Source organism: Somniosus microcephalus, chromosome 6, assembly GCF_052327205.1.
Source record: "Somniosus microcephalus isolate GS21.2 chromosome 6, FLI_Smic_1.0, whole genome shotgun sequence".
Taxonomy (NCBI): domain Eukaryota; kingdom Metazoa; phylum Chordata; class Chondrichthyes; order Squaliformes; family Somniosidae; genus Somniosus; species Somniosus microcephalus.
In genome coordinates this window covers 185798948-185817315 of record NC_140992.1, presented here as the reverse complement: position 1 = coordinate 185817315, position 18368 = coordinate 185798948, and the positions used below count along the sequence as shown (strand labels likewise).

Genomic DNA, 18368 nt, shown 5'->3' with positions numbered 1-18368 from the left:
AGATAGAAAGGAACTTTTCCCCTTAGTAGAGGGGTCAATAACAAGGGGGCATAGATTCAAGGTAAGGGGCAGGAGGTTTAGAGGGGATTTGAGGAAAAACTTTTTCACCCAGAGGGTGGTTGGAATCTGGAACTCACTGCCTGAAAGGGTGGTAGAGGCAGGAACCCTCACAACATTCAAGAAGCATTTGGGTGAGCACTTGAAATGCCATAGCATACAAGGCTACGGACCAAATGCTGCAAAATGGGATTAGATTAGACAGGGATTGATGGCCGGCGCGGACACGATGGGCTGAAGGGCCTCTTTCTGTGCTGTATAACTCTATGACTCTATGGCAAGGGAAAGGACGGGCTCTGAGTACAGTGTGAAGCCCTGATCTTGGCTACACTGCCTCCCATGGTGGAATAGCCCTTACAGTGTGAAGCCCTGATCTTGGCTGCACTGCCTCCCATGGTCGATTAGCCCTTACAGTGTGTAAAGAGCTGAATGTGCGTGTGAGTTTCCTGAAAGGGCCATAGGTGTTGGATGAGGGCTGGGCATTGGGGCTTTCAGGACCCTTTGGCCATAAAGTGAGGTCGACATGCAGGGATGAAGAGGATTCTGAAAAGGGCACTCACCCTGACGACCCGAGTGAGGTCGTTGAACTTCTTCCTGCATTACACAGGGGTCCTAGGCACCATGCTGCTGGAGGTCACTCTGTGAGCCACCTCCCTCCAAGCTTTGCTATAGTCGTTGGGCAGCGGCCTCCTGCCACTGTCCGGGAACAGGATAGATCGCCTGCGCTCCACCGCGCCAACCAGAACCTGCAAGGCCCCCTCGCTGAACTGCTGCGCTCGCTCCCTGGCCCTCTCCATGGTCCTAGGCGTAAGAATGTGGCAGCAGGTCTGTCCAGGCCGAGAACCAGGGCTCCGATGCGCAGGGTGCGGCTGCAATCCAAGATTGAACCTCCCCTTTATGAGCTGACTGGCACCAGCGTGTCTGCGTGCAATCGCTAACTGGCCACACCTGCGCTGCGCCCGCCCTCGGTGGTAGCGCCTTGCTTCTCAGGCTTAGCGCCTTAAGACAGTTGTGCAGCCCCTGCTTTAGCGCTCCAAGCACCTCCTGGGGCGAAGCAGGTCAATTTACCAGTAGGTGGCGATAATTTTGCGCCCAGCTGATAGTTACGCCCCAAACGGGGCGATACTGAATTTCTCCCCCATTTACTCTTATACTCCAATCCTCTTGTAATAAAGGCTAACATACCTTTCGCTTCTCTTATTGCTTGCGGTACCTGCTTGTTAACTTTCAGTGATTAATGTACAAGGGCAGGTCCCTCTGAATACCAACATTTCCCAGTCTCTCACCATTGAAAAAATACACTGCTTTTCTATTTTTCCTACCAAAGCAGATAACTTCACATTTCTCCACATTATATTCCATTTGTCATGTTCTTGCCCACTCACTTAATCTGTCTATATCTCCATGTAGCCTCTTTGCGTCCTCCTCTTTCCCATCCAGCTTTGTATCGTCAGAAAACTTGGACACTTTACACTCGGTCCCTTCATCTAGGTCATTAATATAGATTGTAAATAGCTGAGGCCCCAACACTGATCCTTGCGGCACCCCACTAGTTACAGCCTGCCAACCCGAAAATGACCTGTTTATTCCTACTCTCTGTTTTCTGTCCGTTAACCAATCCTCAATCCACGCTAATATATTACCCCCAATCCCATGAGCCCTAATTTTGTTTAATAATCTCTTGTGTGGCACCTTACTGAATGCTTTTTGAAAATCCAAATACATTACACCATTGGTTCCCTCTTATCAACCCTGCTAGTTGCAACCTCTATAAACTGTAACAGATTTGTCAGATATGATTTCTCTTTGATAAATCCGCATTGACTCTGCCCAATCATATTATGATTTTTTATCCCTGATGAGTTCTCGGTGTCCTGGCCAACATTTATTCTTCAACCAACACCTAAAAACAGATTATCTGGTCATTATCGCCACTATTTGTGGGATCTTGCTGTGCGTAATTTGGCTACCACGTTTCCTACAATACAACAGTGACTGCACTTCAAAAATACTTCATAGGATGTCCCAAAATGCTTTACAGCCAGAGGTCATGAAAGGCATTATATATAAATGCAAGTCTTTCATTCTTTCCTTCTTATTTCCATGAGAAAACTAGGTCTAGGGTCGAGGCCTGTGGTGGTACAGGACATCTCCACGGTTAAGCTAAAAGAGACCAGGAAATGAGGAAGTATCGATTGGGTGATGCAAGCTTGGGTTTCGTAGGAGGAGGAAAAGACTGAGGGAGATTGGGAGTTTCAATTGTGAGAATCTAGAAAACAATGAGTCAGAGCAGGACAAAGTGCAATGAGTCTTCATTTCAACACAGGAAGGATTTAGGATGCAATCGTTCTCCTGATAATGCCAATAACTGCCGGATAAACACGTGAATGAGTTCACAATTGCTTCCAAATATTTTTGGTGCTGCACTTGTAAAGGATGCAAGCGCTCAGTGTTGCTTCAAACTTGGAATTTGGATCTGGCTGGACCACATAAAGCACTACTGGGTCCTGCTCTCGTGTGCCCAAATCGCTCACTAGTCCAGGATCATCCTGGAATGCAAAGATAACCCCTGGCTTCTCTTTACTGCAAACCGTCTTCTTAAACCCCTCTCCCCTGTCTCCTCCACCCTCACCTCCAACAAGTGCGAGGAGCTCATGGACTTGCTTGGCACTAAGATTGAGGCCATCCGATCAGCTGTCTCTGCCACTTCCCTCCCTTCCCCGAGCTCACTGGGCCAAACTTCCACGAAGGTTCCCCCCTGCCCTAGCATCTTTCTCTAGTTTCTCTCCTATCTCCCCTCATGCCGTCTCTGAACTCATCTTGTCCACGAAACCCACTTCCTGCTCCCTCGACCCTATTCCCACTAAACTGATCACCCAACTTCCCTTCTTGGCCCTCATGTTAACTGATTGTTAATGCTCTCTCTCCTCAGGTACTGTCCCCTTCCCCTTCAAATCTGCTGTCATCACCCCTCTCCATCACAACAACTTATATTTATTATACTTAATAATACTCTCCTCAAAAAAGGAACCCTTGACCCCTCCGCCCTTGCAAACTACCGCCCCATCTCCAACCTCCCTTTCCTCTCCAAAGTCCTTGAACGCGTTGTCTCCTCCCAAATCTGTGCCCAGCTTTCCCGGAACTCCATGTTTGAATCCCTCCAATCAGGTTTCTGCCCCTGCCACAGTACCAAAACTGCTCTTATCAAAGACACAAATTCATCCTAGTTGACTGTGACAAAGGTAAACTATCCCTCCTCGTCCTTCTCGATCTGTCTGCAGCCTTTGACATCGCCTCCAACGCCTCTCCACCGTCGTCCAGCTGGGTGGGACTGCACTCGCCTGCTTCCATTCTTATCTATCTAATCGTAGCCAGAGAATCACCTGCAACGGCTTCTCTTCCCGCTCCTGCATCGTTACCTCTGGTGTCCCCCAAGGATCTATCCTTGGCCCCCTCCTATTTCTCATCTACATGTTGCCCCTCAGCGACATCATCCGAAAACACAGCATCAGTTTCCACATGTACGCCGACGACACCCAGCTCTATCTCATCACCACCTCCCTCGAACCCTCCACTGTTTTTAAATTGTCAGACTGCTTGTCCGACATCCAGTACTGGATGAGCAGAAATTTCCTCCAACTAAATATTGGGAAGAGCGAAGCCATTGTCTTCGGTCCCCGCCACAAACTCCATTCCCTAGCCACCGACTCCATCCCTCTCCCTGGCAACTGTCTGAGGCTGAACCAGACTGTTTGCAACCTTGGTGTCATATTTGACTTCGAGATGAGCTTCCGACCACATATCCACGCCATCACTAAGACCGCCTATTTCCTACCGTCTACCTCTGGTACATCGCCCGTCTCTGCCCTGGCTCATCTGCTGCTGAAACTCTCATCCATGCCTTAGTTACCTCTAGACTTGAATATTCCAACGCACTCCTGGCCGGCCTCCCACATTCCACCCTACGTAAACTTGAGGTCATGCAAAACTGTGCTGCCCGTGTCCTAACTTGCACCAAGTCCTATTCGTCCATCACCCCTGTGCTCGTTGACCTACATTGGCTCCCCATTAAGCAATGCCTCGGTTTTAAAATTCTCATCCTTGTTTTCAAATCCCTCCATGGCCTCGCCCCTCCCTATCTCTGTAATCTCCTTCAACCCTCCGAGATATCTGCGCTCCTCAAACTCTGCCCTCTTGAGCATCCCTGATTTTAATCGCTCCATCATTGGTGGCTGTTGTAGTGTATGTAACCGTTCCACCTTTAAGAGAACTATTTTAAGGGTTGCACTACTTTATCTTGGCTGCTGTATACTGTAATACGGTGGTGACCACACCGGTATATAAGTGCTGTGTAATGATTTATTGGGCAGTTCCGTCCTGACCTTTGACTAGTAAAGACCTGTTAAAAGTTACTCTTGTGGTCTGTGTAGTAATTCTCATTATAACACACAGACTTAACAGTGGCGACGAGTACGATCTTACCCTGCGGCAGAGATACATCCAAGGCAGTTTAACGGGCGTCGAGAAGAGGCATCCGCCCTCATCATTCTGCTGAGAGAAGACTCAGGTCTGCAGAGCAAAAGAAGAATCCTGACACGAAGCCTTCCATCAGCAACAGGCAGTGATCATCCCTTCTATCACGGTGGTGGGTAAGCCGATCAGCGACGAGCAGCAAGTTGGCCACGTTGACTGTGAAGTAGGGGAGGGAAAAACGGAGGATATAAGGGCGGAGAACTCGACCACGGCCGGGGAAAAGAGCCGGACAGAAGTCGGGGCCAGAGGCGCTGAGACTGGGGCAGCGTAAGGCACGGAAGCCGCGGTGAATGCAAACGCAGCCGGTGAGAGAGACCGGGCTGCAAGCGGGCTGGAAGACACAACAGCGTCGAGAGAGAGCTCGACCGCGACCGGTGAAAAAGGCCGGGCAGCTACCGAGGCCGCGAGGCGCAGCGACCGGGACGATCGTAAGGCGCGGGAGAAAATTAAAAAAAACGCAGAGAACTCAGCCGCAGCCGGGGGGGAAAGGACCGGACTGCAAGAGGGGCTGGGAGGCACGATCGTAAGGCGCGGGAGAAAATTAAAAAAAAAAACCCGCAGAGAACTCAGCCGCAGCCGGGGGGGGAAAGGATCGGACTGCAAGAGGGGCTGGGAGGCACGATTTGAGAACCACTGGGGAGGGCGAACGCAGCAATACGGCAATCGCCATTACAGCCAGCGGGGGAGAAAGGCAAACGCGGGAAGCCGCCATTTTCGTAGGCGGGGGAAGAAGACGAGCGCGGGAAACCGCCATTTTGTAAAAGAAAAAAAAAAATTATTTTGTTTCTCAAGAAGATTGCGAGGATGCCTAAGCATGGTAACATCAATGGTTTCGATCCCGATGTTGAAGATTGGGCCACGTATGTAGAACGCATAGAGATTTATCGTAAGGCAAATAAAATATCAAAGAATGATAAAGCACTAACCTTACTAAACTCAATGGGTGCGAAGACATACGGGCTATTGAAGCATCTTCTATCACCAGCTAAACCGGCGGATCAGACTTTCGCTAATATTGTTGCTGTCCTGAGAAATCATTTGAATCCCACACCGCTGATGTTAGCGGAACGATTTAAATTTTATGCGAGAACGCAACTGAGAGAGGAAAGCAACGCGGAGTATTTAATTGAACTGCATAAGCTAGCGAAATACTGTCAGTTTGGGGAAAGTCTGACAGAGGCACTGAGAGACAAATTCGTGTGTGGATTGTCGAAAGAAGGAACACAAAAGCGGCTGCTTGAAGAGAATGATCTTACACTTGATAAGGCTGTCACTATTGCAGCATCGCACGAAGCCGCAGCGAGAGGCACTGCGGAAATGCAGCTGAAGGCAGCGGTACTCAGCGTAGATCAAATGGCTTTGGGTACAACGAAATGTTATCGTTGTGGAAAGACAACACACGATCAGAACCAATGCTGGTTTAAAAACCAGGAATGTAGAAAATGTGGCAAGCTTGGTCACATAGCTAAAGTATGCCGGTCAGGAAAGAAGACCAGCAACAAAAAGTCACCGCAGGAAAAGTGCAGAAAGGTATATAAGGTGGCTGAGAAGAGTTCGGATGAACAGAATTTGGATTCAGACTCCAACAGCAAGGAACTGGGTAGTCTGAGAATTCACAATGTGAGTAAGGAAACTGACCTACAAACTATCTGGGCCACACTGCAGATAGCAGGAGTCCAAGTGAAGATGGAATTGGACACCGGATCGGCGTTGACGGTCATGAATAAGCAAGATTACAAAAGGTTATTCACACATATTCCCCTACGGGATACGGAGATAGTATTGCAGACATACACGGGGCAAAAAGTATACCTCATCGGAAAGATAAAAGTCAAGGTGGTACACAAGGGCAAAGAACACCAAGGAATGGACATATATGTACTACCTGAGGGAGGTCCACCACTTCTGGGACGGGAGTGGATCAGGAAAATAAATATGGACTGGCACTCCCTAAAAGCAATCAGCAGTGACAGTGACAAAGCAGAGAGTGAGAACTCGGTGAAGACAATCAGCTCAGACTCTGGAACTGATGATGGTAAGACCAGCCCATGTGCAAAAGACAAGTCTAAAATGGACTTGCAGACTAATGATGGAAAAACGAAGGAGTGCATAAATGCTTCAGAAGAGAACAAAGTATCAGAACAGAATTCCACTGAACAACAACATAGTTTGACAGAGAATTCTGAGTCTGTCCAGTCTACAGACATGCACATTTCTGAGGAACACCGGGCTCGAACTCAACTCAATCTCAAACTACAACAGCAATTAGAACAAATGATTCGCCGTTTTGAGCAGGAGATGAATGCAAAGAAAATGTTCTTTGACACAGAGTTGGAGAATCTGGGAAGACAGCAGAAGCAGCTGATTGAGAAAATGGATCAGGAACACACAAACCGTCTGCGCGATGAGGCCAAATGAATCAATCAAAGCTGAGCAAGAAAGGGAATATGTCAAATTCATCGATCAGTTGAAAGCTAAGAAGGAAGAGCACCCTTTTGTGAGCAGTGTCAGCAGTAATAAGCCACTCAGGGAATTGGTGGCAGAGGCAAAAGCTGAGGTGATGGAGGAAATAGAAGACAATAGAGAAGAAGCAGAAGATGATGACTCATCTGAACCATTATCACCCCTACCAGGTCACGCACGTGGTCCCTCCGAACTGAGCCAAATCAGTCTGGAAGTAGAAAAACTTCCCAAGGTACTCGAGCCTTTAGAAGTCAGCAATGCTGGTTCTGAAGTTACGAAAGTTCAAGCTGTTAAGTCCAGTGAAGGACTATTAGATGAGTCACCCCAGCAACGGGAACCTACTACACCATCAAAAACTACTACACCACCGAGGCGTTATCCGGACTGAGTCAGGAAGCCTCCAGAGAGACTGAATCTGTGAACTGTTTTTACATGAAGTTGTGTATATATGTTATGATGTTATGTTTAATGGGGAATATATACGGTTAAGCTAAAAAGGGAGGATTGCAGTGTATGTAACCGTTCCACCTTTAAGAGAACTATTTTAAGGGTTGCACTACTTTATCTTGGCTGCTGTATACTGTAATACGGTGGTGACCACACCGGTATATAAGTGCTGTGTAATGATTTATTGGGCAGTTCCGCCCTGACCTTCGACTAGTAAAGACCTGTTAAAAGTTACTCTTGTGGTCTGTGTAGTAATTCTCATTATAACACACAGACTTAACAGCTGTGCCTTCTGTTGCCTCGGCCCTAAGCTCTGGAATTCCCTCCCAAACCTCTCCGCCTCTCTTTCCTCCTTTAAGACGCTTCTTAAAACCGACCTCTTTGACGAAGCTTTTGGTCACCTGCCCATATTTCTCTTTATGCAGCTCGGTGTCAAATTCTGTTTTATAACACTCCTGGGACGTTTTACTACGTTAAAGGCGCTGTATAAATACAGGTTGTTGTTGCACTTTATCACATTTCGCAGGAAGTCCCTTTCAACTAATCACCGAGAAGGAATAAGTGTTACATAGGCAAACGTGGCAATCATTGTCTACATAATAAGATCCCATAAATTGGCTGGATGACCGGTTGATCTGTTTTTTTGGTGTTGTTGATTGAGGGAGGAAAGTTGGCCAGGACACCGGGAGATCTCCTGGCTCTCCTTCCAATAATGCCACTGCATCTTTGGTGAACACCCAGAACCATTGGGACAGATAGAATTTGGCTCAATGTCTCCTCCAAAAGACAGCACCTCTGATAACTCCTGAAGTGGAGCTTGAATCCACAGCCTCCAGGCTCAGAGGTAAGAGGGTTTTCAACTAGCCAAGCTGGTACTGAGAGGAGGAGCTAGAGGCTGTGATTAAATACTACACTCTTGTAGTTAAGGTCAATGGAATATCGGGCAGGGTGTATAACAAAGCTGCCCGCTTGATTGGCACCCCATCCACCACCTTAAACGTTCACTCCCTCCACCACCGGCATACCGTGGCTGCAGTGTGTACCATCTACAAAATGCACTGCAGCAACTCACCAAGGCTTCTTCAGCAGCACCTCCCAAACCCGCGACCTCTTCCACCTAGAAGGACAAGGGCAGCAGGCGCATGAGAACACCATCAGCTCCAAGTTCCCCTCCAAGTCACACACCATCTTGACTTAGAAGTATCTTGCCGATCCTTCATCGTCACTAGGCCAAAATCCTGGAACTCCCTACCTAACAGCACAATGGGAGTACCTTCACCACACGGACTGCAGCGGTTCAAGAAGGTGGCTCAGCACCACCTTCTCAAGGGCAATTAGGGATGGGCAATAAATGCTGGCCTTTCCAGCGACACCCACATCCCTTTATTCCCGTTTCCTTCATCCACCTCTCAAAGATAGAAGATAGGTCCTGGAGTAGGCCATTCGGCCCCTCGAGCCTGCTCCGCCATTCAATGAGATCATGGCTGATCATCCAAACTCAGTACCCTGTCCCTGCCTTCTCCCCATATCCCTTGATCCATTTAGCCTTGAGAAATATATCTAACTCCTTCTTGAATATATTTAATGAATTGGCCTCAACTGCCTTCTGTGGTAGAGAATTCCACAGGTTCACCACTCTCTGGGTGAAGACAGAGAGACAGAGACAGAGAGACAGACAGACAGAGAAAGACCGAGAGAGAGACAGAGTCTGAGAGAAAGAAAGAGAGACAGAGACAGAAAGTGAGACCGAGAGAGAGGGAGAATGAGACAGAGAGAGAGAGAGAGACACAGAGAGAGAGAGAGAGAGTGACAGAGAGTGAGAGAGACAGAGAGAGAGAGACCAAGAGAGAGGGAGACAGAGAGAGAGAGAGAGAGAGAGACAGAGAGAGGGAGACAGAGAGAGGGAGAGAGACAGAGACCGAGGGAGAGAAACAGACAGAGACCGAGAGAGAGAGAGAGACCGAGAGAGAGAGAGACCGAGAGAGAGAGAGAGACGGAGAGAGAGAGACCGAGAGAGAGAGAGAGACCGAGAGAGAGAGAGAGACAGAGAGAGAGAGGGAGACAGAGAGAGAGGGAGACAGAGAGAGACGGAGACAGAGAGAGACAGAGACCGAGGGAGAGAAACAGACAGAGACCGAGAGAGAGAGAGACAGAGACTGAGAGAGAGACAGAGACTGAGAGAGACCGAGAGAGACAGCGAGAGAGACAGAGAGAGAGAGAGACAGCGAGAGAGAGAGACAGAGACAGAGACAGAGAGAGACAGAGAGAAATAGACAGAGACAGAGAGTGAGACAGAGAGAGAGAGAGAGAGACCGAGAGAGACAGAGTGAGAGACAGGGAGAGAGTGACAGCGAGAGTGACAGCGAGAGAGAGACCGAGAGAGAGAGAGACAGAGACTGAGAGAGAGACAGAGACTGAGAGAGACCGAGAGAGAGAGACAGCGAGAGAGACAGAGAGAGAGAGAGACAGAGAGAGAGAGAGAGACAGAGAGAGTGACAGCGAGAGAGACCGAGACAGAGAGAGAGAGAGACAGAGAGAAATAGACAGAGACAGAGAGTGAGACAGAGAGAGAGAGAGACCGAGAGAGACAGAGTGAGAGACAGGGAGAGAGAGACAGAGAGAGTGACAGCGAGAGTGACAGCGAGAGAGAGAGACAGAGAGAGAGAGAGAGAGAGACAGAGACAGAGACAGAGAGAAAGAAACAGAGAGAGAGAGTGAGACAGAGAGAGAGAGACAGAGTCTGAGAGAAAGAAAGAGAGACAGAGACAGAAAGTGAGACCGAGAGAGAGGGAGAATGAGACAGAGAGAGACACACAGAGAGAGACAGAGAGCAAGAGAGAGAGCGACAGAGAGTGAGAGAGACAGAGAGAGAGAGACCAAGAGAGAGGGAGACCAAGAGAGAGGGAGACAGAGAGAGAGAGAGAGAGAGAGAGAGAGAGAGAGAGAGACAGAGAGAGATTGAGAGACAGAGAGAGGGAGACAGAGAGAGACAGAGAGAGATTGAGAGACAGAGAGAGGGAGACAGAGAGAGAGAGAGAGAGACAGAGACCGAGACCGAGGGAGAGAAACAGACAGAGACCGAGAGAGAGACAGAGACTGAGAGAGAGACAGAGAGAGAGAGAGAGAGAGAGAGAGAGAGAGAGACAGAGACAGAGAGAGAGGGAGACAGAGAGAGATTGAGAGAGCGAGACAGAGAGAGGGAGACAGAGAGAGACAGAGACCGAGGGAGAGAAACAGACAGAGACCGAGACAGAGAGAGAGACAGAGAGAGAGACAGAGAGAGAGACAGAGAGAGAGACCGAGTGAGAGACAGGGAGAGAGACAGGGAGAGAGACAGGGAGAGAGAGACAGAGAGAGTGACAGCGAGAGAGAGACCGAGAGAGAGAGAGAGAGAGACAGAGAGAGAGACAGAGACAGAGAGCGAGAGCGAGAGCGAGAAAGAAACAGAGACAGAGAGTGAGACCGAGAGAGACCGAGAGAGAGACACCAAGAGAGAGACCGAGAGAGAGACCGAGAGAGAGACCGGGAGAGAGACCGGGAGAGAGACCGGGAGAGAGACAGGGAGAGAGACAGGGAGAGAGACAGGGAGAGAGACAGGGAGAGAGACAGGGAGAGAGACAGGGAGAGAGACAGGGAGAGAGACAGGGAGAGAGAGACAGAGACTGAGAGAGAGAGACAGAGACCGAGGGAGAGAAACAGACAGAGACAGAGAGAGAGACAGAGACCGAGAGACCGAGAGAGAGAGAGAGAGAGAGAGAGAGAGAGACAGAGACTGAGAGAGAGACAGAGACTGAGACAGAGAGAGAGAGATGGAGAGAGACAGAGACAGAGACAGCGAGAGGGAGACAGAGAGAGAGAGAGCCAAACAACCCCAGATTTCAAGGAATTGGATGACCTGTCAAAATTGAGATTAGTCCTGGGAGAAGGAGACAGACCATACCTTGGGGCCAAATATGTAACAACATGTCACAACCTGAGGACTGTTTAAAATTAAGACTGTTTAAAATTAATATTGAACGTACCAAATGAAGTACAAAGACTGTTTAAAATTAATATTGTTTAAAAGTAATATTGTATGTACCCAACAAATGTCAAATCGATTGACACCTACAGAATGTTTGAAAATGTACCTTTTTGCTATGTAAGCTTTGGCAATATGGTTCTCTGTAAACTTTCATGCCAATAAAGCATTTGAATTTGAATTTGAATTTGAAATTTGAGAGAGACAGACAGAGAGGGAGACAGAGAGAGATTGAGAGAGAGAGAGCGAGACACAGAGAGAGAGACAGAAAGAGGGAGAGGGAGAGAGAGGGGGGCTGTGAGTGTGAGAGAGAGAGAGAGAGGGGGCTGTGAGTGTGAGAGAGAGAGAGAGAGAGGGGGCTGTGAGTGTGAGAGAGAGAGAGAGAGGGGGGGCTGTGAGTGTGAGAGAGAGAGAGAGAGGGGGCTGTGAGTGTGAGAGAGAGGGGGCTGTGAGTGTGTGAGAGAGAGAGAGGGGGCTGTGAGTGTGAGAGAGAGAGAGGGGGCTGTGAGTGTGAGAGAGAGAGACGGGGCTGTGAGTGTGAGGCCTGAATTCAGAAATTTGAATGACGACCAAAAACTCCCATACCTACTAGGGGAAGAGAGAAACTGTGTAACACTAGCGGCACACTATGTTACAGCTTGCCATAAACAGAGGGACAACCAGTAAACCTAAGAAAGGAGTATATATAAATTATGCGAATGTATATTTATACACTCAGGGATATACCTGTTTATACACTGTATGAATAGATCTGCGTTTATGTGTTCAACCATAAATGTATTTTGATGCTTTGGCAACATAAGATGTACCTTATCATGCCAATAAAGCGATTTGAATTGAATTGAAATTGAGAGAGAGAGAGACAGAGACCGAGGGATAGAGACAGACAGAGAGACAGAGACCGAGAGAGAGACCTATTCTACAATGTTAACATGGTCTCTGCTTCAATCACTAACTCCAGTAATGCATTCCACAGTCTCACAACCCTCCGTGTTTAAAGATTTCTCCCGCTCTCTCTACATTTAATCGTATGTACACGTCCCCTTGTTCTAGACCCCTCAATCTCTGGAAACAGTCTGTTTCTAGCTGCTCTGTCACATCCCGAGAATGAACAGAAATAAATAAATCCATCGGCGTGGGTGATGCTCATTTCTAGGTGTTTTTCTACAGTGGCTCAGGTGAAACACGGACAGTGGATTCTTCAACCAAGGCCCTTCCCTTCTGACTAGGCCTCATCCATCACTCCGACACTGTAAGCTGAGCCGCATGTAGCCCCAGGGCATGAAGTTCTGGTTCAAAGTGCTGGCAGTGCTTTGAAGGTATTGATTGGTGTCTATGTGTTCAACGCTGGGCTCGTGTCTTACAGCCTGAACTGCGATATAGATCTATTCTCAGCTCCAGTGCAACATCTGGTCAATGCCTCATCGTTCTTGATCCCCATTTCTCATTCTTTGCGAGGGCACGGGAACCACTTGTTTAGAAAGAAGGAACTTACTTTTTATATAGCGCCTTTCCTGACCTCATGAAGTCTCATTGCATTTTACAGCCAATGAAGTACTTCTGAAGTGTAGTCACGCCTGCAATGTGAGAAGTGTGCAGCACAGCAAGCTCCCACAAACAGCGATGTGAGAAGGACCAGATCATCGGGGGTTTTTTTTTTTAAGTACTGTCGGTTGAGGGATAAAAATTGGCCAGGTCTCCGGGAAAATTCCCTGCTCGTCTTCAAATAATGCCCTGGGGTCTTTTGCATTCACCTGAGAGAGCAGACGGAGCCTCGGTTTAACGTCTCAACCAAAGGACGGCACCTCCAACAGCGCAGCACTCCCTCAGCACTGCACTGGAGTGTCAGCTTTAGATCAGGTGCTCACGTCTCTGGAGTGGGACTTGAACCAGTGGTGCAGCTGGGGAATGCGACCGTGAAGAGCATCACATGCTGAATATGGAACCGAGTTTAAAAATAGCTTTAAAGGGACCAAATGTTCATCACTGGCCAGTGAACCAGGCTTGCCTCTCCCAGCCAAACAGATCAGCTGTGGAGCTGCTTCCAATACCTCAAGAATTACTGCAGCGTTTAGTACCAGGGACCATCACGGTCACAGGCTTGAGTTCCCTTTCTTTTAAACAAAATAACAGAGCCATATAATGTTTAAAAGAAACATGCCTGCTCTGGTACTGAACCACACACACAACGACAGTTCCCAGTTCTGTCCTTGATCTGTGGCGAGTTGGCTACAGCCCTACAACCCTCTGAGATCTCTGTGTTCCTCCAATTCTGGCCTCTTGCGCATCCCCGACTTCCTTCGCCCCGCCGTACCTTCAGCTGTCCAGGCCTCAAGCTCTGGAATTCCCTCCCTAAACCTCTCCCCCTCTCTACCTCTATTAAAACTCTCCTTAAAACCTACCTTTGACCAAGCATTTGGTCACCTGTCCTAATGAGCGGAGAGTGGAGGCAAATTGGCAGCATTGATATGGAGACGGAGGCACGCTCAGCAGAGCTCAGCGGGAACCAGGGTGATGGGAATAAACATCTTCACACAAGAGGGCAGTGCAAGATGGGTCAGTCTCTGCCAGGAGCCACTGTTGGAGCAGAATATGCAAATTCTTTTGAGCGAGCAGGAGAGTATGATTCCACTAGCTTGCTCCAGTGGAGAGAAACAGGAGCACAGACTGGATGGGCCGAATGATCTGTTCCCATGCTGTAACACTAGGATTCACCAGAGGCCTGATTTTAAAGAGGGGTAAAAGTCCCCGCTGAGTATTTACTATAGGGCAGCAAGTCAAACTCCTCAAATTCACTTGAAGTCATCGGAACTTCATGAAGTCCAAAGATGTGCGGGTTAGGTTGATTGGCCATGATAAAAATTGGCCCTTAGTGTTAGGGGGGATTAAATACGTGGGGTTACGGGGTTACTGGGATAGGGCTTGGGTGGGATGGCTGTCGGTGTAGGGACCGGGTGCTAGGGTTTGGATGATCAGCCATGATCTCGTTGAATGGCGGAGCAGGCTCGAAGGGCCGAATGGCCTACTCCTGCTCCTATCTTCTATGTTTCTATGTAACTTTACCTTGTGGGTTCCTGCAGTGCCCAAGAGGAGAATCAGAGCTCACTCTGACTCCAGCCTTCTTGCTCAACACTCAGCAGATTAGCATGATTTTATTAGTCACTGCTTCCTTATTTATCTAATCTTTGCTTTTGCTTTCATTAACTTCAGTTGCTTCCTGCCCGGCACTTTGGTTTCTCAAGCTATCCTTCGACATTTCAGTTCTTCGACAAACACTTTTACCCCTTTACACTTATTTTTAACACCCTCCCACCGCTCATTCCTATTTTTCCTTGTGTCCCTGCTAAGAGGGCTCGGGGCCTGTCTCCGTCTCTTGCCCAATGGAACTCCTTACCTGGTGGCTTGACTGAGATGGAGGGGGTCCTGTGTGCACTACGACCCGCTGTGCCACCATCCCGCTTCCAGCTGCCGTGTATTGGAAGGAAGCCCAGTGACCCCTCAGCACTGCTCGCACACCATGGGACAATCACAGGGAGATATCAGGCTAGGGGTGGGGGGGGGGCAGTGGGGGAAAGGGGTCGGGGGGGCAGATAGGGAAAGGGGATGCAGAGGGGGGAAAGGGGATGCAGAGGGGGGAAAGGGGATGCAGAGGGGGGAAAGGGGATGCAGAGGGGGGAAAGGGGAGCGAGGGGGGAAGGGGAGCGAGGGGGGAAGGGGAGCGAGGGGGAGCCAGAGGGAGCAAGGGGGGGCAAGGGGGGGGGCAAGGGGAGGCAAGGGGGGCAAGATGGGGGAAAGGGAAGGCAGAGGGGGAAAGGGAAGGCAGAGGGGGAAAGGGAAGGCAGAGGGGGAAAGGGAAGGCAGAGGGGGAAAGGGAAGGCAGAGGGGGAAAGGGAAGGCAGAGGGGGAAAGGGGGCAGAGGGGGAAAGGGAAGGCAGAGGGGGAAAGGGGGCAGAGGGGCGCAGAGGGGGCAGAGAGGCGCAGAGGGGGCAGAGAGGCGCAGAGGGGGGCAGAGGGCCGCAGAGGGGGCGTGGGGGGGCGTGGGGGGGCAGGGGGGGCAAGGGGGCAGAAGGGGCATGGGGCAGAAGGGGCAAGGGGGCAGAAGGGGCAAGGGGGCAGAAGGGGGCAAGGAGGGCAGAGGGGGCAGGGGGAGCAAGGGGGAGAGGGGGCAAGGGGGAGAGGGGCAAGGAGGGCAGAGGGGGCAGGGGGAGAGGAGGCAAGGGGGAGAGGGGGCGAGGGGCGAGAGGGGGCGAGGGGCGAGAGGGGGCGAGGGGGGCAGAGGGGGCAAGGGGGCGAGGGGGGCAGAGGGGGAGAGGGGGGAGAGGGGGCAAGGGGGGAGAGGGGGCAAGGGGCAGAGGGGGCAAGGGGCAGAGGGGGCAAGGGGGCAGAAGGGGCAAGGGGGCAGAAGGGGCAAGGGGGCAGAAAGGGCAAGAGGGGGCAAGGGGGCAAGGAGGGCAGAGGGGGCAGGGGGAGCAAGGGGGCAGGGGGAGCAAGGGGGAGAGGGGGCAAGGGGGAGAGGGGGCAGGGGGAGCAAGGGGGAGAGGGGGCAAGGGGGAGAGGGGGCAAGGGGGAGAGGGGCAAGAAGGGCAGAGGGAGCAAGGGGGCGAGGGGCGAGAGGAGGCGAGGGGCGAGAGGAGGCGAGGGGCGAGAGGAGGCGAGGGGCGAGAGGGGGCGAGGGGCGAGAGGGGGCGAGGGGCGAGAGGAGGCGAGGGGCGAGAGGGGGCGAGGGGCGAGAGGGGGCGAGGAGGGGGAGAGGGGGAGAGGGGTGCGAGGGGGTGAGGGGGCAAGGGGCAGAGGGGGCAAGGGGCAGAGGGGGCAAGGGGCAGAGGGGGCAAGGGGCAGAGGGGGCAAGGGGCAGAGGGGGCAAGGGGCAGAGGGGGCAAGGGGCAGAGGGGGCAAGGGGCAGAGGGGGCAAGGGGCAGAGGGGGCAAGGGGCAGAGGGGGCAAGGGGCAGAGGGGGGCAAGGGGCAGAGGGGGCAAGGGGCAGAGGGGGGCAAGGGGCAGAGGGGGCAAGGGGCAGAGGGGGCAAGGGGCAGGGGGGGCAAGGGGCAGAGGAGGGCAAGGGGGCAGAGGAGGCAAGGGGGGCAGAGGAGGGAGAAAGGGGGCAGAGGAGGCAAGGGGCCAGAGGAGGCAAGGGGGCAGAGGAGGAAAGGGGGCAGAGGAGGCAAGGGGCAGAGGAGGCAAGGGGGCAGAGGAGGCAAGGGGCAGAGGAAGGCAAGGGGGCAGAGGAGGCAAGGGGGCAGAGGAGGCAAGGGGGCAGAGGAGGCAAGGGGGCAGAGGAGGCAAGGGGGGCGGGGGCGGGGGGCAGAGGAGGCAAGGGGGGCGGGGGGCAGAGGAGGCAAGGGGGCGGGCGGCAGAGGAGGCAAGGGGGGGCGGGGGGGCAGGGCAGAGGGAGCAAGGGGGGTGGCAGAGGGAGCAAAGGGGGTGGCAGAGGGAGCAAGGGGGTGCAGAGGGAGCAAGAGGGGGTGGCAGAGGGAGCAAGGGGGTGGCAGAGGGGGCACGGGGGGCAAGGGGTACAGGGGCACGGTGAGGGTAAAGGGTGGATGTGGGGGTGAGTGGGGGGGGGGCAGGATGGGGGGGGGTGGGGGTGCTGGGTGGGGGTAAGTGGTGGGTGTAGTGTTGAGTGGGGGGGGTGAGTGGAGGGGTGGGAGCTCGGACTGGAGTTCTGGAGAAAGAACAGGACTGTAGAGCCTGTTGGAGCAGCCGCCAGTCGCGGAGCGAGGGAGACACCCAGACTGGCTCACCCTGTGCAAACAAACTCCTTGAGGCTAGCGAACATTCTCAACAGAAAGAGGAAACCAGTGACCAACACCCGAAACATCATCACTGACTTATAAGTACAAAAGGAACCACTGTAGGAATAAAACTCTGCCTGACAAGGTGACCTAACCCCTTCCCAGATTCCAGACCTTGGACCCAAGAACCAGGTGAGCCCACAGACACAGTCTGCTCCCAGTCCACACATTCGGTGACACACAACTGCTTAAGTCAGTGAAACCAAAACTTAATCATAAACATTGGGGACCAATAGGAAAATGAATAAGTCCCACAGAGAGAAATAAAATTTTTTTTAAAACTTGTAAAAAGTTACACAGGCCGCACGAAACTAAACCAAATTTATGATTTAAAAAAATCTTTTGGCCAGTGTATCTCTCCCCACCTCGGAACTCCCAACTTTCAGTCGGCGATTCCCACTCGCTTCCCTTCCTGACCCAGTGTGTCTGTCACTCTCTCTGAACCGGCTCCTTCAGTTCCAGAAAGTAACTTCAAACAACAGGGAAAGTAAAGGGGAATGGAATCAGTGCGCGGCCCCAAGGAACAGTCCCTCTCCACCCAGCTCCCAGGCCATGTCTGTCCCTCCCTCACCTCCTCCTGGTCCGGTTCAAGATCCACTCAACTTTGCTTACCCCCTGCAGTCCCCGGGACTGCCGCTTCTTACCGGGCTCCGAGCCCTCTGTGTCAGGACGGACGAGAGCGGGAAATGCAGCCTGGGTGCCCGTAGAGGAAAGGCAGAAAAAGTTTGTCAATAGTTTGGAGAACAGATGCGGCAGGGAATGAGTCCTCCCGGGACTGGGACTCGGCTTCCGGGTTAGAAACTGACACACGCCAACTCCTCCTGCAGGAGACTGACTGACTGTCACCCGCTGAGAGCAGCTCACAACAGACTGGAGAGTGAGGGGAAGACCAGAAACCAGCACACACTCACCCCACCCCAGCACACACTCACCCCACCCCAGCAGACACACCCCACCCCGGCACACACTCACCCCGGCACACACTCACCCCACCCAGCACACACTCACCCCACCCCAGCAGACACACAATACAATACAATACAAATCGCTTTATT

The 18368-nt window shown here is 51.6% G+C and overlaps 1 protein-coding gene across 3 annotated transcripts in view; it reads right to left on the bottom strand.

The window, feature by feature from the left end:
• The window catches only part of elmo3 (engulfment and cell motility 3), a 215650-nt gene extending 197555 nt beyond the window's left edge, over window positions 1-18095 (bottom strand). Inside the window, exon 1 of one of the 3 annotated variants that reach the window (XM_085991016.1) lies at window positions 17917-18095. The gene's annotated coding sequence lies outside the window, so the exon portion shown is untranslated. The remainder of the gene's footprint in view (window positions 1-17916) is intronic. The other 2 variants (XM_085991015.1, XM_085991017.1) reach the window with 2 other exon arrangements.
• Window positions 18096-18368: the final 273 nt, after the last annotated feature.